Below are 24449 nucleotides of genomic sequence, written 5' to 3'. Positions count from 1 at the left end.
CAGCAGGACTCGGCTCAGTGAAAGCAGTGTGTGCAAACATGAGGCCGTTTGCTGCCTGCAGCCATGACACCAATCTGTGACTGTAATCAGCCCACCCCAGAGGACTGATCGGTCCCATCCAGCCTCACGCCAACGTAATCTTCCCTAAAAGTGTGCAGACACCCATATGATGGATGTCACTCCGATATTCCAGCCTTAATCTGCGGCTCTGACAGCTTCCACTCTTCTGGCTTCATTCTTCCCACCAGATGTTGACCCTGCAGCGAGGATTTGCCCCCACGGATGAAGGAGTTATCCCTTAAACTAAAAAACAGGCTGAGCTTCCAGGTCTGAAGAAGGAAGACTGCGTTCTTTTAATGCCCAGCAGGGGGCGACTCCAGAGCATATCCGAGTGTATAGAAGTCGAGGAGAAAATGAGCATACTTCTCATCTTATTAAAACAGTTTCCTGACGAGTTTATCGTCTCGCTCTCTAGTTTCAGAGAGCGAGACGATAAACTTGTGAAGACGAAACACAACGTGAAGTTCACTTTGTAAAATATGATCACATTAGAGTCAACACGGACAGTAAATTTAGGGCTGATTTAGGGCGGGGCTACCTCCTGACTGAAACACCCTGAAACTGCAACAGCATCAAAGGTCAAACGAGAGGTCATCATTTAGGTTAGTTTGCATAAACCTCATGTCGGATCTCTAATCTGCTGACTCAGGTCCACAAACGTCATTTGTCTCCTCTGTAGAAGAATTATGAATTATGTGAAGTACAAGTTATGAAAAGTTTATTATGGGGCAAATTCTGTGAATGTTTGATAGATTTTTATCCAGCTCGACTGCTCATTCTATACATGCATGTTTTATAAAAACACTGAAATCAAATCAAAATGAACTTAATTCTACAAAATAACTGCCCGAAAAACAACCCAGAGCCATTTCAAGGCTGCTGCCTCTACTGCAGGAAGCAAAGCCTGCGTCATAAATGCCCCAAACGCACCGCAAACGGCATCTTCCTCCTCCATGAAGATCTTTTGAAGGAGGAAGTCATGGACAGAGACCAGACAGTGTTTTAACATGGGAGTCTATGGGGACGGACTCACTGCTGCCTCTGCTGGACATCAGAGGAACTGCAGGGTTAGGGACTTCCAGCTTTGTACCAGGCAAAGTTCGACTTTATGATTTTTGTTAGTAGCAACACAGATTGGAAAACGTGACTGTGGCAGGTTTCATAACTGATCTGGTGATAAATGTGTTGTCCAACAATATTCACAGCTGAGCATCAGCTTACATCTACTTCAGGTTCCTGTCTCTTAGCCACGAAAGTCTTCATCTTCAAAAAATGTGGTGATAAAAACGAAGATGAAAAAGATAAAAGAAGATTTGTAAATATCTCAGATCTGCATGGTTTGACTTTAAGTGGAGCGGTTCCCTTCAGTTATGTGGTGCAGATGGAGGAAACATCCACAGCACACCGACCGTTAGTGAACAGGATGCAGCTGGCACACAGCATCACGGGGCAGATGGTGGAGGAACACTAAGCAACAGGGCTGATGGGAAATGTGGTCCTAAATCAGAGAGAGGAGGACCCAGAATACAGCAAAGGCTGCAGGCTGTTTACAAACCCACCAACAATAAGATGCATAAAACAGAATCATGTCGAAGGTGTTTCCAGGTGTAAGCGATGATTAAAAGTCTTTGAAGGATCGAAGCTAACCCTAAGCCGTTTGCTGTCATGGAAACAGCAAATCCCCTCCACCCAACCCCAACCACCATCTTTACTGAGCGCCACTAGCTTGCTATACATTTGCTCCTGACCTGTGCCAAGACAAAGGCTTACAGGTCACTAATGTTAGGCACTGCTGAGGGATAAAGGTCTTTAATAAGCCTCACAGTAGATATAGAGTTTAGGCTTAATGGACGAGGGAAGGAAACAGAGGGGAAATACACAAATACCTGTGGCATCGGTCCAAAAAGGGAAGCACGTGTGACAGCACATGTGCTCCCATCCACCTGTTTAAGGCACATTTTTAGTCATGATGGAAAACGCCCAAAATTTCACAATAAGAATTCCATTTTTCTCCTTTTTAAATCAGATGGATGAAGATGATGGAAAACTCCTTTAGCAGCAAAAACCCAAATCGGACACTTCCTGTAGCATTTTGAGATTTGCACAATGATAAGAAGGAAATAACTCCAGAGTCGCTCTGTTCATTATGTGTCTGGGATTTGTTGCTTGAACAGCTGTCTTTGGGTCATGAGCAGCACCTCAGCTGGGCTTTCACAGCGATTACTGTCGACAGAGTCGAGCTGTCCGACTTCCCGATACTGAAGCTGTCCATGAGATCAGCTCGGAGTGCCGGGAAGCTGTTCCTCAGTGAACTGGAGGAAGCTCACTTTGTATTTGTTACGTCTGATTTTAAATGAAACAGCCCTTCTGTCCTCCAGTTTTCCTTAAAACTGGGCGATCGTGGCTCAAGAGTTGGGAGTTCGCCTTGTAATCGGAAGGTTGCCGGTTCGAGCCCCGGCTCGGGCAGTCTCGGTCGTTGTGTCCTTGGGCAAGACACTTCACCCGTTGCCTACTGGTGGTGGTCAGAGGGCCCGGTGGCGCCAGTGTCCGGCAGCCTCGCCTCTGTCAGTGCGCCCCAGGGTGGCTGTGGCTACAACGTGTGAATGTGTGTGTGAATGGGTGAATGACTGGATATGTAGAGCGCTTTGTGGTCCTTAGGGACCATAAAGGCGCTATATAAATACAGGCCATTTACCATTTACCATTAAAAGGATGCAAATTAAAACATCAGCATTGTGCTTAAGCGTGCTGATAGGCTGGTTTAGGATTGAGGCCGTCCTCCCTCGATGGCGCTCATTTCCAAACAATAACTATAGAAGCGTAGTTACAGCGTCAGTCACACAGGTGACTTCCTGTGATCGTTTGCATGAAGGACGCCGTCCTGTCTGCTGACACTCGCCATGAACTCCACGAGCTGTAGTGACACGAGCGAGAGCACGTCCGGGCCTGAAACTCAAAGCTCGAAGAATATCTGTGCAAAGATGTGGACTACAAGGGAAAACTGAGAATATGGTGGACGCACGATAAAGAGGGAAAACAGACACGGAGGTAAACAAGAGGAAAAGCAGATACTGAAATATGTCTCTAAACAAGAAAAATATGAAACTGCTGGTTGGTTGATTAAATTGTTGACCATCTTCTACTCTACAGATGAGTGGGCGTGTCCAAACTGAAGAACCTTTGTGATTATTACGTTTTATTTTCCAGAGAGGTGCAAAGTTTGGCCTCTATGTCTAGTTATTGTTCATTATTTCACTGATATAAAAATATAAATAAATAAACATCTAAATATAATTTCACTAAATGTCTATTCTTGGATGTCTTTAGTCACAAAGTGAGATAAACATCCCTCCACCCTTCACTGTTCTCTCCTCACAGGTAAATTAACTTGCAGGTTCATTTCTAATAGACAGAATGCTTCACTAAAGGCGGCAGCTCTATTGCTGGAAAAACAAACTAAAAACATAAATACATGAATACTAAAGAAACAAACAAAACGTGACTGGTCAGTAGTGACTGGACTAGACTTGACAGGACTGGAGAACATGGACCTACACACAGCAACGTGGAGGACGCAGCAACAAACGGGAAGACTGAGGACTCAAACACACCGGCAGGATAACGAGAGGAACAGGTGGAAACACAGCTGGGAGTAATCAGACATAACAGGACGTGAGACTGTCAAAGTAAAACATGACGCATGCACAGAGACACGGACGCTGAGACATGACTGACATGAAACACAGGGACCGAAACTAGAAGCTAAAAACAACAAATATAACATGAACAGAAAACAATCACGAAACCATGAATAACAATAATCAAGGAATAATTAAACACACAGAAAACACTGGATCACAGCTGCAGTGCCGTGACGGGGATCCTCGGACTGGTCAGTCCTGATCCTGGTCTGTTTGTGGCTCACTGAAGGCTGTAGTTCATCACGTGTGTGCTGATTTCTCTTCATATTTCTTATTGCTGACACAGACTTTGCCTTCTAGCACTCTGATATGTTATAAAAACAACTAAACATTCTTTTAATACATTTGTTTTCTGGAAAATCAGGATATTGTTAACTTTCCTGCGCATTAATTAACTGAGGTCACCAACCTGCATGTTGCTTTTAAACTAAGTTAAAATCGGACTAACAGACGTTCTGTTTTCTCTCATGTTGAGGTGAAGAAACCAACAATCACAGCATCATCAGCAAACTGGAGCCCGACACGCATTAGCATCACGAGCAGGTAAAGCTGGAGGTATGACCCAGCTCTGTGTGCTCAGTAAAGTGTGTTTGATTATAAAGACCACGCAGATGAAGCTCAGACCAAACTTCTTATAAAAAACTCTCAGACTTTTGCTTTTAGCGTCAGCGGGCCTTCAGGGGTCGCACGCCTGGAAACACCGACAGTAAAAATATCCCTTTGTTTACGGCGAGTCGGCATAACCGGACCTATCGCTCAGAAGCTCGCCGCATTAGCGCAGCTCTGAGGGAACGTCGTATTTTCTGTTTACTCATTAACCTGCAGACTGGCCGGACTCCAGCACACAGGCTCACAGGTCAGCCAGGTTAGAGCCTCCTGAGGGATAATGCTGCCTGATAACAGGAGGCTTTACTGCCCAGCTTAATCCTGTGTACCAACATTAAGAGCTGCGTTTGGCCACAGAGTCCACAGCCAACAGCTGCATTAACACTGCACGACTCGAGGGGATGAGTCGGATTTTTGTTCGTTTATGGAGGACGGCGTGATGTTTTGTGCTGGTGGCGTGCGGCAGAAACAGGAAGTTGGCCTGTGTAAACACCTAGAATCTTTTTTTTTCTTAAGATGAGCTCAGGGGCAGATTTGGTCACAAATAACTTTTTTTCCCCACCAACTAAATCCTCCAATGGAAACAGGATTGGAAACATTTGTTTAGCCTAGCTTAGCATAAACCCCAGCAGCACCGGGGAGCGCAGCGACTGATTAAGTCTGATATCTGAGTGAACGTCACACTCTTGGACCAGAAGCACATAAATAATGTCCTGATATGACACATTATTCAAACAGCTTCATACCCTGAAGTTTATCTGGTAATTATGTTAAACTACTGTTGAAGTGCCAAAACATGCAGTTCCTCTGACGTCCACTGGAGGCTCCTGCAGTGACTCAGTCCCCACAAAGTCGCATGTTAGCAGAAATAAACATGTCGGGGCCTTCTGGAGCATTTTAATGACATCATCTGACCAAAAATATGGCTGCAGTGACGTCACTGCACTAACAGGCCATCCGAGATTCTGAGCCCAGTTTCCTGAGTGAAATATGGGGATTTTATTTGAATGTTACTCGGCACTAATTCTGTCGGTTTAACGCTCTTACACAGTTTATAGATGCAGCTTGTTAGCTAACATACCTAGCATTAGCTCATGATGTTGTGGATCCAAAATGTAGACACAGAAAACAGGTGGGATTTTAAAAAGGCAGGAGTTTAATGAGGCTGCTCAGGGAAGTGGAGACAGCTGAAGACAACGGGAAGGAAACTAAAAGTAAGGCACTACTAACTATCAAAATAAAGCAGGGAGTGAGAAGTGATAACTAAACGGCGAAACGCAAACACACAAATGAACCTCATGCAGGAGGAATAAGATGAGGATGAAACACCGAGGGAGGAACTAAACTCAACCAGGATCTAAGAACGGACTAAAGTCTAAATACACGATAAAAGGAGACTACATGATGAAAATATTAACGGTGAGCAAACCAAGAATCAAAATATCTAAATAAGCAAAAATGGAAAGTCCAAAAACTCTGGGTCAAAAAATCCAGGAGCGTGACACTGAGGGGATTCACCAAGGCAAAGTATCAGATAAATATGGCTTATTTTGAACTGTGAATCATGCAAAGCTGCTCTGGATGTGGAAATGAGCAGCTGCCTTCTTCAAACTCCAAAGTACAGCAAAGGAATCTGCTTCATGTTTCTGAAAACGGGGTTAAAGAATGACGACTGAGCACTGATACGGACTTACAGACATCGTTGACTCTGCAGTGTGACGCAGGCAGCAGAGTTTACATGTCAGTGACTGTGACAGCACAAAGGAAACTGAAACTGCACGATCGACTCTGCTGAAACGCTTTCACCAGACAAACTTCCCGTTTAAACCTTGGCAGAGAAGAAAGTGGAGATTAGGATCTCACAGGCATTTCCTCCACAGCCAACCATATACTTGGCACAAGGGAAAACCCGAGCAGGCCAAATCCCTGGCGTGCTTGATGACATGTGATGTAATTGAGGTAACGACACGGCGTGGGAAGCGAGAGGAGGTCTTTGTGGGTCTGTATGAGAGCGGGAGGGGAGCAGCGGGAGAGGACATGGACAAGAAGAACAAGGAGAAGAAGAGGAGGAGGAGGAGAAAGGGGGTCCTGCTGGCTGGCTACCTCGACCTCTCCTCGGGGGTTGGGTGAAGAGGTTAAGCAAACAGGTCATCGGCTTTGACAATAATCGCGGCGGTGTCGCTCCTCGTCCGCGGGCGTCAGCGGGCATCCCAACGGCCACTCGGTGGCCTGTTGTTGTAGGAGCCGGGGAGGGAGTGACGGTGACCTCCTTCACCCCGTTACTCCCTCCATCAGCACCACATGAACATGGAGCAAACATTTCAGCGTGGTGGGCGTGGCCCGTTCTGCCACCTCAGATGGTTACTGTTATTCTTTTAGTCGGAACATTTTGTTTCCAGGAAATTTGCAACACAAGATGTTTTTAAAAATGACCAATTAAATCAGTATCGATGACCTCAGAGGAGGACTGTGCTTTTATTCTCACCCAGCACAGCAGTAATAATAGTTGTAGCATTTGTAAGCAGCAGGTCGTAGACGTTTGAGCATCTGCACCGTAAATCATAATAAATGATTTATAAAGCAGCGGATGTAAAAACAAACACGTCAAACACCAAAACCTTCGTCCTGCATGGAGATGACGTCTGTTGTCGCTCGCTTTAGCAAGAAAAGATCATTTTTGCAAGAAAAGCCAAAGCACATTTCTACATGGATCATTGGGTTTCTCTGAGAACATCCAGCTTATTTCAGCAAGACGGTGCCAAACGTCACTCTGACAGCGAGCTCTGTAGTTTAGGTCTGCTCACCCACTGAAGACATGTGGAGCATTTTGACCCATAAAGCTTCTTTAAGGCTCTTTAACCGGTTTGGCTCGGTCCTGTTTAACTGAGCGAGGCTTCCTCTAAAACACGCTGTTCCCAAAGAAGCACGCCGGTGTTCCAGGTGGACTTTTACATGCTGGTGGGAGAAAACTTAGGGTGGTGGTTTACGGTGGAGTTTTGGGAAGTGCAGAGTGTAAAGACATATTCAGGGTCTGCTCTGTTCCTGGCAGCATGATTGATTCTGTTTTTTGATTTTGTGGTTTTTGTGATAAAGCCAACAGATCACAAACACTCGTGTCGCCTCTGAAGTCAGTGCACCACCATAAAAAGAGGCTTTCTATGCTTGTGACTCAGGCAAAGCCTCATGTGGAAAGACGGTGATACATGGTTGTGTGACAGCCAGTTAATCAACACATCAGCTCTTTAATAATATAATATTGTGTAAGTGAATCGAAGCATTGCAGGTCTGACTTTTCCGGTGCTACCCACATGGATTATTTCACCTCCCAGTTCAGGTTTTTCTTCTTCTATGACCTGAAAACGAGGTGCGCCAACATCGCCGCAGCAGAGGTTGAAAGCAGGATTGCAGAGCGTGTGAAATGTGAGATGGAAGCAGAGTTTTTAAATGCACGTCGGTGCTACGCTACACTGACCGGACCAACTTTGCTAATGGTCTCTCTGGCTTGTGGCCAACGCCGTTCCCCCCAGTAATCTCCTACTTTTCCCACTTTGCTCTTTAGTTTAGTTACTCTCCAGTGCAAGGCGTTCAGCCTGACCTCTGCCACCTGTCCTTTTATTCCTCCTTTTCCTGTCTTTCTGTCAGTTTAACTTCATCTACCCGCTTTTTTTTTTGGTCGTTTTCTGAGCACTGCATTGCATTAAGTTTGACCTTTTGACTCTTTTCTCACGTCCATCAGCTTCCTCTCTGTTTTCTTTCTCTGTCCGTCTCTTCCTTTGTGTAATTGGGTCTGTTCGTCTCTGTGCTGCCTGAATGGAGGAGAGGTTTAACTCTTCCTGGATTAGGGACCCCTGTGGTGCAGTGACGGCATGACAGACAGAGGAGAGGACACGCTGATGCTGACATTCCTGAGTTTGTCCTTTGGCTCATCTGAAGCCTCGGAAGGTTTACAAAATCTTTTCTTAAATTTTCAAGAACCAACCCAGAGAGATGGGAACAACCTGAAGCCCGGATTCAGACTTCAGCTTGAAAGATGGAGTAAAAAGTAGGAGCGGGAATGTCGATGTTGTGAGTTAGATCACAGCGTTCAGTGTTTTTCTTTGTTCCACTTAGTGTTCAGGGTTCAGCTCTGCCTCAGCTCAGCGGTTTCAGTAGTAAATCTGACCTCTGAGATGAAAGCCTCGCCGTCCTCGTCCAGCGGTCATGATAACTCTGTCAGGAATTTGTCCCAGGCGGGGCGGCGGTCACGCCTGGTCAAACCTCTTTGCTGGTCTTTCTGCTTGCTCTGTCACCGGCTCACTGAGCCGTCTCACCAACGCGAGCTGTTAAAGGCAGAAAATCACCCCAAATTAAGATTTACTCCTCCAGCATCAGTTACTGGAAGTGCTCGTTGTCATGAGGTCAAACTGCAGATATGATGCTAATAAAATGAAATCAGTAAAAGACTGATCCAAGGTTAGCCTTTTCATTAAATGCAAATCAAATCAAATTCAGTTTGACGTCACACTCACTCATGCACAGAGATCATACTGCCAGGGCTGGAGCCCAATGAAGTACAAAGAAGGCCTTTGACATGAACATGAATGTGTACTTTTCTTCTATCAGGAAGGTTTGGCAAAAGACGCGAACATCATCTTTCCAAACATCGCCCTGCACAAAGTTTCCAGTCTTAGCAGACTCGACTGCCGGACACAACAAGCAACTCTTATCGCTCGATCAAGTCTTGATAGCAAATACTAAGTCTGAATAAACCCAAACAGGAAGATGCTTATTTGCATCCAGAGCTAGTTTAGAGATACTGAACGTGCAGTTTGACCAAAAACCTGCAGGTCCTCTGATATCCACGTGAGACAGCAGTGACTCAGTCACAGACTCTTTGGTAAAATGCACAACTTTACAGCAAAAATACACATTTACAGCCTGCATAAGCATGAAGGTTTGTTTTTTTAAACTCGCCTGTTTAATCTGCTAGACGCTCCTGAACTGGACCCGTGTGATGGTTCTTGGATTAGAGGAGGGGCTCATTTAGAGTCATGTTTGTCACCTGGGCTGACTGATTGTCACAGCACAGGTCCAAACATTACATGAGTTACCGATGAACTAACAGCACATTTTCTTTATTTTTTAAAAATAAAATTCCTTGATATATAAGTGAAGTACGGGCTCTCTGTGCACAGACTGTGGATTAAAAAATTGTGATAACATTAAAATCATGGTTTTCAAACAGAACTCCACAAACCAGCGGGTGACGTGTTTACTTCCATCTGTTATTTACAGTCTTATTTTTACAGTACATCACTCAAAGTTTAGTTTACTATTTAGTGACAGTTCAGGCTAACGGATCAGATGCTGAAGCACTCGACTCCATCACTGAAGCACTCCACCCTCATGGATGACATCATGGATATACAGTCTATGGCTGGACGAGTGATACACAGAAATAGGAAGTCATAATATCTATAGTAAAATATTAATCATATATTAGTATAAAAATATAATACAATTAATATGATAATATTAATATTTAGACACAGTGAATCCAAACTGCTGACAGTTAAATTCAAACAGGGTGGGCCAAAACTTTTAGGGAATAAATTGAGAAACAGATTAACACGTTTAATTCAGTTTCATTTATGCAACAGGAAATCTCAACGATTTGGAGGAAAATGAAAGTTATAAATCAGAGAAATCATTTACATTTGTCATGTTCTGACTTTTAAACAGGCTCACACAACCGAGTGAAACCAACAGCCTCTCTGTGTTGAAGGAACTGTTTGCAGAAAGATGAAGGCGTCTCTGATCATAGCTCCATGCTTTAACATCATGTCTTAAAAAACATTCTGGGTACAGCTGAGGCCAACGATGCCAACTACTGATCATCAGGTTTCCAGGTGTTTGGGGTGGGGGGTGGGGGGTTATAGCTGGGGCTGGAGGGAGGAACATCAAAAATAAACAGTCATAGTTTCTGTTTCTTTTTTTTAAAATCACACAACAGGGACGTCTAACAAAGCAACACCTTCTTGGTTCACCATCAGCCACCTTCAGACCATCGTGGTGCATTCACTCGTGGCAAACAGACTGCTAAAGCTTGTGTGCTTCGATGCCTGAGCTCATGCACGGGCACTCTGTGCCCGTTCAGCTGGTGTCAGCGGGTCTGAAGCCGGTCTGGGCTCCACCCACTTCCTCTCATCTTCCTCATTTCCATAAAAGTGACTTCACCTCTGGCTGTGCGTTGATGGTCTGTTAAGAAAAGATGACTCTCTGCACGCTTTGTTTCCAAACGTCGGCTGACAACAGGCGCACGCCGCTCCGCTTCCAGGGAAAAACTCTGAGGAACAAACTGTCCAGGCAGAATCAGACAGGCCTGATGCGAAGTCTGCATCACGCTGATGGCACAGATGTTTTCTTTAGATTTCAGATTTACACACTAATGGACGGCTTCGTGTCATCTGAGTCAATTTAAGTCTTCCACTTTGGACTCGCGGGTCTGTTTGGCATTTCTTGTGGTCACATCATACGACTGTACTGTAAATAGAGCAGTTGGAGAGGTAATTACCAAGAGTTCATCAGCAGATCATTTGATTGTCTCAGATTTCTCCTCCTTTGTTTTAGAGCCCGTGAAGCTGGACGTCTCTCAGACCGTTTAAATTCTGCATCAGAGGATGGTGACATGCTGAGTAAGCCTCACGATAAGCTCTTATGGGATAGTCATGGTTCTGACATCACATGTGAAAAATCATTCATTCAGTTTTAAGGGACTTGAATCTGCTTTTATCTGTGAAAGCTACCATTAAAAAAATCCTCTGAAACTGAACCAGACTGCACTGAATTGTCTCGTACGAGACTATTTTATGTTTGACAAATATTTTTACGTTTTTTCCTCAGCTATCACTTTAATTACATTATGGGTCAGAATATTAGGAACACAAAGGAGAAACAGGGCTTTTGTGATTTTTCTGTTTTCAGAGAAGATCGTAAACATTTATAAGAAGATGTTTAAACTCCAAAAAAGAGCAAAAATCAAGGTCAAAGGATATTTATACGTTAGGTTCTTACTGACAGCACTGAAGGGTTTTTACTGTAAGCAGATTATTACCTATATTCTGATTTCCAATAACACATATTAAGACAAATTTACTCAAATCTGCTTTTCATGTCACAATGTGCAGGAAACAGGACAGAAATAAACTGAAAACACAGGTTTTATTCAGGTTGCTGACAAATCCACAATACAAAGCCTGCAAGGTGAGGGCCAAAACCTACCAGAGAACACCCCAAGGACACCAAAACGAAGACTGAGGGGAAGGCCAGGACTATTTATACACATGAAGGTAATCAGAGAAGTGGAAACACAAAGATAAGGAGACACAGCTGAACATAATCAAGACGGTGAGACAAAAGGAGGGAAGTAAGACTAAACATAAAACGGTCGTTAGAATAACTACATGAGGAAAAGCAGAGATGAATGAACTTAACGTGGAGGCAAAGGGACAGGACAAAGTGGAATAAACCAACCAAACCGAATAAAATAGAGAACTAAAAAGAACTAAAGACTCAAGTGACCAAGAAAACACAAGAAAATCCAAACAGATACACCGACCAAGCAAAGGAGCACCAGAGAAAAAGAAGAAATCAGAATGAAACCCCAGAAAACTCAGAAACCGTGAGAACAGTTGCCATCACAAAGTGTTCTCTACTTTATCCGCTGCCTTCTATTGTCTCTTTATCATTTGGAGAGCCGCTTTAAGCTGTAAGCCTGCCGACCTACAGAGTGTTTGTGCAGCAGACACACAACTGCTGCGATCAGAAGTAATCCATGAGCTGACCGGCTTATCACTGCATACAGGAACGTCCCAACTGTGGGCGATCTGAATGACTGAAAAAAAAGATGACCTCACACAAGCCCACTAAAAACATTTAACTTGGATGTGAAGTTTTCCCATCTCGCCTCGTTCTGAATGTCAGTGTAAAATTATACTTCAGCTGATTTTAAAGCGCTGGCTCTGTGCTGACCTGCCAGGCGAACTCAGGTAGTCGGAGTCATTCACTTCCTTTAGAAAGCCGTCCCTTTTTATTTTACTCACATTTCCCACGTTAGTTTTATCCTGTTGCTCCTGAGAAGTTATTAGAATTATTCATCCTAGCAGCATGCAGGGCTTATTTGCTTCTTATGAATGAAAACACAGACGTGTATGTTAATTTACCACGTCATTCTTTTATGCTCATTATATCGCTGTAAATAACGAGATGGCAAATAAGTTATAAAAACATATTTCTTCCTCTTCTTCTTTGCGAGCTACATATTCATAGTTTAAGGCAGGGGTGTCCAACTCCAGGCCTCGAGGGCCGGTGTCCTGCAGGTTTTAGATCTCACTCTGGGTCAACACACCTGAATCACATGGTTAGTTCATTCCCAGGCCTCTGGAGAACTTCAGGACATGTTGAGGAGGTTATTTAGCCATTTAAATCAGCTGTGTTGGATCAAGGACACATCTAAAACCTGCAGGACACCGGCCCTCGAAGCCGAGTTCCCCAGGATTTATTTAAAGATATGTATGACAACATATTTCTGTGGACTTAAAGAACCACTGCACTAAAAATAGTTTACCAAATAATCTATTTACAAACAGCAGCATACACATACTGCAAACATATAATTTCCAAGGGCTCTATAGATATTAGTACAGATAACATATATACAGATATGTAGATGATCCTGGTACCACGGCCGGAGTGAGCTTCATCCAGACTGATCAGCACCTCTGGGAGGAGTTGGGGAGCAGACACACAGACACTGTGATCGTTACGGTAAGAAGATTTTTATCGACGATGATTTTGGGTTAACCGGCGAGTACATTTGTGTTCCCATTTAGTAACAGCACGTTTACTTTAATCACGCCTGCGCTCTTCCTCGGTCGACGGCTTCACCGAACTATAATTTGTTTTATGTTTCGCTGTCATTCTTAAAAGTTTCATTTCTTCCTTTTACTTTTGCCGCACAGTTAACTTCCTGTAGTTTTCATGAACCTGAAAAACATGTTTCTGTATTTTTGTGATGAAAACACAAAGTCAGACCAGAAAAAATTGTCACAATAATCAAAAGAGGAAACTGTGAGGATGTGTGAAATGTGTTTGATTGTATCGGTGCTGCTGATTCGCTCTTTGACATATTTCTCCCAGACTGGACTGAGACCTTATTTTCCAGCCGGCGCTCCACCGGGCAGCGTACAGTAGAGAGCAATTACACCACCATCTGTCCTGCAGGGATTTACTGCGGTTTACTAGTCGGGATTTTACAGGCTGCGTTCAATAAACATATTCAAACATTTTCAAACAGCACGCAGCCGTCTCTCCGGCCTGTTGTGTCTTTCTCGGCTGTGATTACACTCGTGTTTCCACAACCGCCGTCTCAGGTTTCAAAACGCGGCAGGAAGCAAAACGCAGCGACTAATCAGCTGTAATGGAGGAAAGAGCTGCCGCAGATTAAAGGCTGCTCACGATCAATATGGCCAACATTTCTACATGTGCTTACACATGTCATCGCCGCCAGGGAAAACCTCGATGGCAACGGAAACATGAAGACGCTCTGAGAAGTTGTCGGCGCCCTTGGTTTTCTGAAAGATTATTACCATGTACTGTGAAAGGTGATATTTCTGTTCTTTTCTTTCACTGCTAACGTTTGTTAGAGCAACAGCAGGCTGGAAACCGAGGAGCAGCACGTTATGTTGTCACAGCAGAAAGTGATAAAGCAAAAATCTCATTTTTGTCAGAAAATGCTGAAAACCAGCCTCCAAACCTCTGTGTGCTTTGACAGGATCTTAAGGAGAATCCAGAGATCTTCAGATCCACTTTGAACTGTAAACTCTGGGAAAGACCAAAAAGTACCACAGAGCGTACTCTCAAACTTCTTCAGTTTAAAAGGGACACAGGTTCTTTAGATTTGACTTAAAAGATGCACCAAACCTCTAAATGTGAGGAGAGCTGCTTTATGGTGACATGATAAAGCACAACATGAAAATATTTTGTAAAATATTTGTCCTGGATGATGAAGCAGGATCAGAGGGAGAGTTTCTGGTCCAAACTGGCATCATGATGGACACATTCTTCCTAAAAAATGGAAGATTGACAATAATGGATTTAACAGATGTGTGACTCTTCATCCGTCTTTGTGGGAGTGCTGGTTCTGTGATGCCATGTGATAAAGACCAGAGGTTTGGCTGCCTGACTGCTAACACGCAGGTTGCTGGTTTGAGTTCCTGTTGAGTCGACTGTCATGTGCACCATCACTGAAAAAGTCCCCACAGTGTCGACATGTGGCAGACGCGTACCAGCTGATATTTAACAGCTACAGGACGGTTTCATCCGTCTACAAACAGTAAGAATCAACATCTGCACATTTACTTTCTGTTGCAGTTAACACACACACACACACACACACACACACACACACACACACACACACACACACAATGTCTGGTTTGCTACCCTCGTGGGGACATCCCATTGACATAACCCTTACCCAATCAGAATCCTGACACTAAAACCACATTTTGAGTGTGAGAAATGGCTTCAAGCTCGTGGGGACCTGGATTGTGGTCCCCACCAAGATAGTAAGAACCCGTACACGGCTCTTCAATAAACTCTCAAAACAATCATACTAACAGACGACTAACATCCAAGAAGTCTGAGCTCCGGTTCTGGTGAGAGAAATTCTGGGATTTTATTTGATGTTACTGAGCTGCAGCTCAGCTCTCCACCCTCACATAGAAAAACAGCAATACTATTGCAGACCAATAGGTGATGTCACTACAGCCACCTTTTATATACACTCATGGAAAACAAAGTACACCTTCTTTCCATTCTCAAGTTTTCTCAGGACATACCAAAAACCATCTGCTCGTTTGCAGGTCTTAAATAAAGACAACCTCACCCCGTGTCGTTAGTTCTTTAAAAAATGAGGCCAAACTGCAGAAACAGTGTGAAAAGCTGGATTCATCCTTCACTGCTTCCACAGGAATAGAGAGGGCACGTTGCATTCAGGTGCTGCTAATCAGATACGCTAATTAATGAATTCATTAGTGAGCGTGAGCGCCTCTGTGAAGCAGAGGTGTTGCAGTTGTGTTCACACAATGTCAAAAGGACATCAGTCTGGAGAGTGTTCTGCAGCCCGTCATCAAACAGTGACAAACATTCACAAGTCCAATCATCAAGACGGCTGCCGGTCCTCCCAGGAGTGGAGTGACCTCAGGTCACACCGAGCGCTGCTCAGGGGAACTGCAAAAACCCCAGAGCTCCACCGCAGACTCTACAGGCCTCAGTGAGCAGGTTGAAGGTTAAAGGTCATGGCAGGTTTGGAAGGGCTGGCAGCGCAGCTTAGGTTTGCAAAGCTGCATCTGAACAAAGCTCAAGACTGCTGGAACAGACGAGACCAAAGAGGAGACGTTTGTCCTTAATGCACAAAACCAACTCCTCAGACCAGCTGTGAGCACAGGGAGGAGTGGACCGTCAACTCCTCGGTATACCGAAGTAGAGTCTAATATGTCCCACAGCTTGGACCAAACTGGGTCATCAGCAGGACAAAGATCCAATCACAGCAGCAAATCTGCAACAGAACAGCTGAAAAAGGACAGAATGAAGCTGCAGCGATGGTGATGTCACAGCGCAGAGCTCAGAGAGCTGTGCATGAATGAATGCTGCAAACGTGAATGAGCTGAAGCAACAACGCTGATAAAGTCACACAGGAAGCCATCACTGCTTCACTGACAATCAGGCATCTGGAAATGATGACAATCAGAGAACAGGAAGTGCTCAATCATACGGCACACACGTATGATCATAGCACACATACAGAAAGAACATGGACACACACCGAAGCTCACGGAGACCGCAACAGTCACACCTGCTGTTTCACACAAACACACGGACAGCACCGTCGTCCAATCACAGCTGCTTATAATCATAACGAGGAGCGGATCGCAGTCACATGATCGCAGACAAACCAACCTGCAATAAATCCTCCAGAAACCAGAGCAGCTAGTCTGATTATTCACCCAAACTCAGACACCCACTTCATTACATCAGCGCTAATCATATCACATCCCCACAAATGATTTTTACCCTCCCCCCCCTCCCCCGATGGGCAGCTAAAATTAGATGTGTGTATTGATTTCAGGGGAAATAAAGTCTGAGGTTTAAACGGGAACAAAGTCTTTTTTTTCCCAGCACGGAGACGAAGCCGAGACAGAGACGAGAGGAAACGCGGTCAGTTTGAGTCATTTATCAAAGCAAAAGCACAAAAATACACTGAGATATTAAAATAATATGGAACAGATTCAGGGTCACGTTTATTCTTCTGCATTTTAAAGTCTGTGAGTATGGCGTTATTTTTGTGCCACTATTCTGAGCGCACGTAAAAAAAGTTTGCAGGTGCAAGTGTTGCATTTTGAGGAGAAATTTATTTTCAGCGAAGAAAAGCTAAATTTGAGTGAACAAAATTCATTGCTGCGTGCAAAAAATGTATTTCAGTGTTTGCTATTGTCCACACACACACACACACACACAATAGCAGCCCCTGTCGCTCAGTTTTTGCATTTGCACTTGCTCGCAGTGTGTTCTCTACCCCAGCACACACACACACACACACACACACACACACACACACACACACACACACACACACACACACACACACACATGCAGTCAAGCAGACAAACGTGTATGAAGTCACATTTTTTTTAATACAGCGTCTCAGATTCTACAGGAACACACAGAGACGTGGGCGTGATGACACACAGCATGTCTTATCCAAACTGCAGGCCGGGACACAGCAGATGAGTCCTGGGGCAGAAACAGTGAACCACACGGCTAAAAATAAACACAAATATACACAATACAGCTAAAGCGAGTGCGGCGCTCACGGTCGCAGGGTTGACAGTCATTCGCTCGTTAAATCCAGTCTTCCTAACTGTTTATGGGGCCGGGTTCTGTTTTCATGTCCCCAAAACTAACTGGGAACCAGTTCGAAACACTTAGTTCTCCCAGGTGTTAGAGTAAAGTCTGACACCCATGTAAACTAAAATTTACAACGACTGCCAAGTTAGGAGGAAGTTAACTACAGACGATCCAACTGGAGGATTCCTAAAAACCGAAAATCTTCAGCTCTGCTGGAAGAAAGAAAAGACGATCTGTTCAGCGTTCGGTGAGGCTGTGAGCTGAGCGTGGACACAGCCGGAGAGGCCGAACGAGTTTTTAAGGACTTTAAAGAGTTAAAAGGACGAGAACCTCGTCCAGTGCAGGAGATGCTCAGATATCAACACTTATTTTCTATAAATATAGTAATATTTAATAATAATAACCAGAGTGTTTAACACAATCCTGGAGAGGGAGGAGATGATGAGGAGAAGTGTGCTGGTGATGAAGCTGATGAGCCACGCTGTGAAGCTGAGGGTGAGCGAGCAGCAGTGTGGCTCCATGCTGATCACGGTCCATTATAAGCAGCAGAAAGGAGGGTTTCTATTATTCGATTTGTTAGCACGCGTCACAGTCGTTAGTCGGTGAGGTCACCGTCCATGTTCACGACAGATGCAGGTAACTAAGCATGCAAGGTAGAAAAATGAATGAATACTAAAAGTAATAATAAAATCAGGCAAATTCAGAATAGAGAAGAAACAACATCTTTGCACCTGAGAGTTATTCTGGGTGCTGTCAGTGTTCGCAGGGTGCAGCCTGTAGAAAGAAACGCTTCCTAATATGCCAGCTGTGCTTTTGATGCTTCTGTACCTCCGTCCACAGGACAGTGATGGATGGAGGCACTTCTTCCTGCTGTGGGGAGACATCGCAGAGGTTGGAGGAGTCGTAGGGACTTTGTTTCCAGAGGTAAGAGTTCTGCTGAGTTTGTACATTTTTTCTTTTTTGCTCCGCCTTCCACTCGATGGTCATGTTGATGTTCTCAAAATGACTCAGTGAAGGATTGGGGAGATTTGTGGTTTGGGTTAAAACGACCCGTTAACGACAACAAGCCTGTTTATTCACACATAATGGGAGTGACTGATCGCTGTCACCTTTGCCATAAAGCACAGAGCCACAGCACGCACCCCTGCAGACACCCATCAGCCACGCCGGCACCTTTGAGGGAGCGGTACTGACCGAGGCCTCGGCGATCAGCGGTTCCAAGTGTAGGTGTCTAAAATCAGACTGATGTGCACATAAAGCCTCGAAACAGCAACAGAAAGCTAACAAACCAGACGAGCTGCGTCTCCGTAGAGTGACGAGGCGTCGCTGCTCTGCGTTACGTTTCAGTCACGTTTAAAAGCTTTGATCAAACTCGTCTTAAACTTTAAGAGCTCGCTGCTCCATTTCTGATAGAAAACACATTCAAATGTGTGAACTCAACATTTTAAACACATAATACGCCCGAATGCTCACATACACACACACAGACACACACACAGACTTATGGCTCGCTGCCAGGGTCCAGCTGTACAGCCGTTAATGATCAGTGAAGTGCTGACCACCAACGGACTGGTAATGAACCGAGCCAGACAATGACAGAAGCGTCTGCACGCACCGCCCCAATGCGCACACACACACACACACACACACACACACACACACACACACAGTTACACTAAATTGTAATGGAACAAGATGGCCGATGCTGGAGCGTCAACACAGAGGTCACTGGGTGTGTTGGGGGAAAAGCGAGGCTGTTGGGGGTGATGGCGCGAGGGTTTGGGGTTCACGCACACACACACACACACACTCCCACGCACTCTGGGGTTTGTTTTCGTGCAGGTGTCGTCCGCTCGCACACGGAGGGAAGCGAAGGTGGCGGTGAAAACAAGGAGCTGCCTTCCAGTCTGCAAAAGTTTTCCAAACACATCAACTGCAACTGAAAACGGTTTGCGGACACAAAATGGCGGCGCTGGCTGGGGGTGCTTTGGTGCCACTGTAGTGCTGCAGGAGGGATGCGACGCTCGAGCCTCCTGGTTTTTGCTGCAAAAAGAACATTTTTCCTCCTCCAGTCCTTCTGCCGTCGAGCCCGAGCGGATCCAGGTTTTGTGAGGTGCGTTCAGGGTCGTCGTCTTCTTGTTAAAAGAAGTCGTTTCCACTCACAGTCTTCGTTTTAGTCTCTCACAGTGGAGTAACTCTTTGTGTGATCCTCTCAAAGGGAATTAACATCACGGCTGTTTTGGTTTTCTTGATGCAATAAAATATAAAAACCTACAGAAAGCGTGTGAGCCGCTGTCGCAGTTTCACGTTACTGAAAAATCCTGAAAGTGGAGAAAAAATCGTCCCGTTTAAATCGAGATTACGTTCCTGTTCTGTTTACTCGACTGCAGAGCGGCGACCTGGTGATCGTTTGTGTCCAAAACTTCTTGAAATAATGTACATCAACCTAGCTTTAATTAAAGAACAGCATGAATGTAAAACTAAACTCTGAGAGCTTCAGGTTGAATCCATTGTTTGAATTTACTGTCAACAGTGCAGCGATTTCATATTTCTGTTTTTAAACCGTCGCAGCTTTGATTCCAAACCACAGTCAGGACATCAGAGATTTTATGTATGAATACTTCAATGACAAAGACGTAAAGGAAATACGGAGAAATATTGAAAGTATAACAAATTTAAAAATTATGAATTTTTATTCTGTCACTGAGTTAATTGACTTCAGTGTCAGACAGGTGGATTTTATTTTAGCAGAACAAGCTAAAGACACACAAAAAAACCCAGTTAAAATAAAAATGACTACAACAAGATATTAAATAAATTTATGAATATTTGTGTATTTTAATGAGACGTTTCATCTCTGGAGGTAAAAATGAAAAAAAAAAAACTAAATATGTAAAATATTTCCTGACGAGTTGCTATTTATTTAATTTATTTAGATTAATTAAGAACTAATTATAGAGTAAAAAAAATTCTCTGTTAATAATTATTAGAATTATTAAAAATATACAGTTACACCTCATTTAAATAAAATCAGCACTTTTGCAGCTTTTATGCAGCTCAGTGTGTTTCATTAAAAAGTTCGCTTGGATAAAGAAATAATATAATGTTTGTATTTTACACAGCATATCTTTTTACTTGTAATAAGCAGCTGATCGATGCACATTAACTACATCACTGTTTTATTTAGGTTTCACTATCAAAGAACTCTGGATGCTTCCTTACTTCTGTGTGGGAAAAATGAGATTTTTTTAATCACTTTGATTCGTACATGCATTATTACGGCCTTTCATTTATTACTGCAGAAATGCTTCACGTGGTTTGTGCAGGATTAAAGGAAAAATAATAATCTGCAGCAGGTTTATGATGCATAGATGTGGCCAACGTTGATGGGACATTGGTGAATAAATCCGTGCTTCTTTATGAAGTTCAGCTACATTTAAGTGTAGATGATGGAAAATAAGTGCAATAGTGAAGTTAACTGACTGTGACGTGGCGCGACTCCGGGAGCAGGATTATAATCGTTTCCTAAATGTAGTGAAAACGTGGTGCGGCTAATTGATGTTTTGGTAATAACTGTTAATAAGCAGGATTTGTGCGGTTGTGCTCACAGTGTCGTGTCCACACAGACGACAGACGAGCCACCGTTAAAAAGAGGAACTTCCTGTTGGGAGCTGAAGCCTCACGTTTAGCGCGACGTCTCATCGTGTTTTCGACCCCGTGTTGTTGTATAAACTCGTGTCAGGTTATGTCAACATTAAAGTAATGTTCAGCCATCCACACTTCCTGTAGAGCACCTGCCAATCACAGGGTATGGGCGGGCCCAGTGACATCAGCACATGTAGCCTAGGATGTGCCCCGCCCCTCGCCCAGTATGAGCTGGGAGACGCACTGCGACTCTCTGCCGGGTGACACCAGTACCACTGTGAAGTGCTTTGCTTCTGATTACAGCAACTTTATTTATTTAGTTGTTTCTGATATGAAATGAATAAAATAGTAACTTTGATTTTCAGGTTTCAGTCCCGCTGTGCTGTTTCGTGTTGGGCAGAAGAAATCCAGATTACGTCAGGAGCTCACCTCGACGTCTACGTGGTTCTCAAACGCCTTCTGGTCAACGGGGGCAAAAAAGATTTCAAATTTTAAATCTATCCACCGCTTTAATCAATCATGAACAAAGGTAAATATAACAGCTGTTAGGCTACAGATGACCAAAACTACAAATACAAAAACAAGTTAATGTGGAGAATATTACACAAAATTCAAAGACTTCTACGTTAAGTGGATTCTGTATTGATTTACTTTGGTATTCATCCCCCATTTACTCATTCTAATATTTATATATATAAATAACTCTAATATTTAACTCTAATATAATTATATATATAATTAACTCTAATATTTAACACAGTAACAATTTTCAGCTGTTTCATGTTAGAATATGACGGGTGTAACGCTGAATTAAAAGCAGAATGCAAGTAAAATTAATTTATACATATTAAATAAAATAATAACACAAAGGTAATTACAGACGCAAATGTCAGAAATCCATTTGTCACATTTTATATCTGAACACCCACACTTTTTTTATATATTTATATTATTACTATATATTTGTATCATTATATTGTCTCTGCTGAGGAGTACAGTGATCAGGTGTGTCCCTTGTGGGAAACTACTTTTATCCCGTCTCTCCTGTTCTACGTTTTGGGAAATTTTCCGAGGGATCAGCCGGCTCTAGTTCAGAAAGTTAAGAGCTGTGAGTGTGAACAGGAAGTGTTTAAGTCACAAAGAGTCGCACTGAACTCTGGATCCATCCATACTGAAACTCCAAGGTAATAAGGAGCTGAAGTGAAAGCTAACATAGTAAAGTGCTGGTTTAGTGGAAAAGTGGAAACAGGATATGACACGGTTTATCTGTGAGACAGGTCCTAATCTGCTTTGGTTTTAGAAAATGAGAAAAACTGGAATAATAAACTGTCATTCTGGTCTCACAGGCTTACTTCAAGTCTCACAATGCTCTGAATGCTTTACGTGATCTTCGTTTCGGCCATGTCGGCCCTCCGTACAAACATTTTCCTGACACTAACAACACGTGCAGGAACACCGTCCTGTCCTTCAGTGCTGTTCTGTTTTGTATTGTTACAAGTTTGAGGGAACCGTTCCTTATTTGTGTGATCTGTTGTCTCAATGTTCAATCACCAAGGTAGGAAAAGCTGATTGTGTTCATCTGGATGTGGTGAAAACTCTTCTGCTGATGTTACTTAAAAAATTAACTAAAAGAAGGAATTTGTTTTATTGAAAAGTGTAATTTTGCACAGATGGATCAACAAACACAGCCTTTTCACCCTTTTTAAAACCCATCACACTTCACTCTCACAGAATGTTAAAGGTTTATTTTATTTATTTAACAAATGTTGAATTTGTTTTTAAAAACATTGTGTTCTTCCTCATCTCATTTATTTCTTATTTTTTGATTTATTAATTAATCTAAGTATTTCTTTGTACCTAAAACGGGGCAAAGCCTGCTCCGTCCACGGCGCCTCCGTGTGAGTGTACTTGAATGACCCAGCACAGAGGAGCCCACCTCCCTGCCCCACGCTGCCCCCTGGATGTACAGAAGAGAACAAGCGTTGCTGGGACCTGGAGCACAGAAGCTGCCGCCTGGTTTTATTTCAGACTTCATGTTCTTTGTGTTTCCAGAGAAGAGCACGGAGCTGGTTTCCACTCTGCTGCACATCCACACTGGGAGCTGCCCAGTACGAACACACGCTGTGCCTTTAATAATTACCGTCCACTTCCATGCATGATATTATTGTATGTATTATTGTAGGGTCTACCTTAAAAAAATAAAGAGCCTCAATATAAAAAAAAATGAATTGAATATTATGATCTTATAGCTGATATCTGTAATTATAGTTTAATAAGAGGTATTTTGTGAATAAATAAAACCTATAATTTATTTATACTGCATAAATATTAAAAGTACTTCTACAGTAAAACATAAAAAATTAATAGTTTCAAACAGCTTAAATGAAAAAATACTTTTACATGTATTTATGTGTAAACTTAAAACATGATGAAGCTTTTTCTGTATATATTCCTGAGATTTTACAAGCAGTAAAAAATGCAAATCTGAAATCTGCTAAAAATAAATAGATAAATCCTCCACAAACACTTCCTTACGTGTAACAACCGTTTTCAGCGCGCTCTTACTGGGACCTTTCAGAAACATGACAGCGCTGACGCTGGATGCCAAAAGGCACCAGTGTGGCCCCCAAACTTCATGAACTGGTCTGAGTCTGATGTACCGTGTACGGTATTCTACACCAGCCTTTAACATTTGGTTCTTTCTCACTAGCCCGCTGAAGACGTTCTTTGTAGTACTGATACACAAACTGTACACTGTATGCACCGTGAGTGTATTTTAAAACTGTGTTGCTCGGTATGACTGGAAACACAAATCAATAACTGATCACCACCATTGATTGTGACACAGAGGCTGTGTTCACATTTACGGGAAGATTTTTCCTCAGCACAGGAAATTCAACTGTAGAAGAACGTGAAGAAGAATTTACCTTAAAATCTGAGATTATTGTACAAAATCTGTCACGTGTTTGGACAGAGGGAGATGTTAAACCTTTCTGTATTTGTAACATGTGGTAGTGCAACAAAACGTACACACACACACACACAGACCTACGTTAACATGAATGAATCTAATGTTTTTGGCCACTTCAAATAATTTAAGATTAAAACAGGTCAGTGAAAGTAACATATAACATAAATATATGCGATCAATTTTAGATTAAAATATTTGTAAGTATTTAAATTATTTTCATTCGTTTACATTCACAATAATTCATTTTGATAACGTACTAACATTTTGTTTCAGAACTGTACCGTAAGGAACCATTCAAAAGTAAAAATATTCTGGGACTTTGTTAAAGTATAAAAGTGTTCAAGTATTTTCAGCAAAGTATTAGTACATTATATGCATGTAGTAATTATTCAGCAGAAAAAACAGTTTAAAACTGTCAGTCATGTGGAAATATCACGTTTGGGTTTTATATCAATCGTTTGCACTTTCCCAACTTGAAGTTGTTAAAATAAAGTTCAGCTGTCATTAGTAGTACAGAT

The 24449-nt window shown here is 43.0% G+C and overlaps 2 long non-coding RNA genes across 4 annotated transcripts in view; one reads left to right on the top strand and one right to left on the bottom strand.

Annotated features, from left to right (window-relative positions):
• LOC102079163 (uncharacterized) overlaps positions 1 to 24449 on the bottom strand; it is a 46830-nt gene that overhangs the window by 13944 nt on the left and 8437 nt on the right. For 2 of the 3 annotated variants that reach the window (XR_003213618.1, XR_001222927.3), the window contains exon 4: positions 9508 to 10889. The exons of the other annotated variant lie outside the window; for it this stretch is intronic. This is a non-coding gene — a long non-coding RNA (uncharacterized LOC102079163). Of the gene's footprint in view, positions 1 to 9507; positions 10890 to 24449 lie in introns of those variants that run through there. 3 annotated transcript variants of the gene reach the window in all.
• Positions 19004 to 23261, top strand: LOC102079065 (uncharacterized). The gene is made up of 3 exons (XR_269715.4): positions 19004 to 19428; positions 21326 to 21489; positions 22834 to 23261. It is a non-coding gene; the product is annotated as an uncharacterized LOC102079065 (long non-coding RNA).

Source organism: Oreochromis niloticus, linkage group LG13 (assembly GCF_001858045.2).
Source record: "Oreochromis niloticus isolate F11D_XX linkage group LG13, O_niloticus_UMD_NMBU, whole genome shotgun sequence".
In the NCBI taxonomy this organism is placed as follows: domain Eukaryota; kingdom Metazoa; phylum Chordata; class Actinopteri; order Cichliformes; family Cichlidae; genus Oreochromis; species Oreochromis niloticus.
The sequence above is the reverse complement of the archived record's forward strand: the minus strand, read 5'-3'. Positions and strand labels throughout refer to the sequence as shown.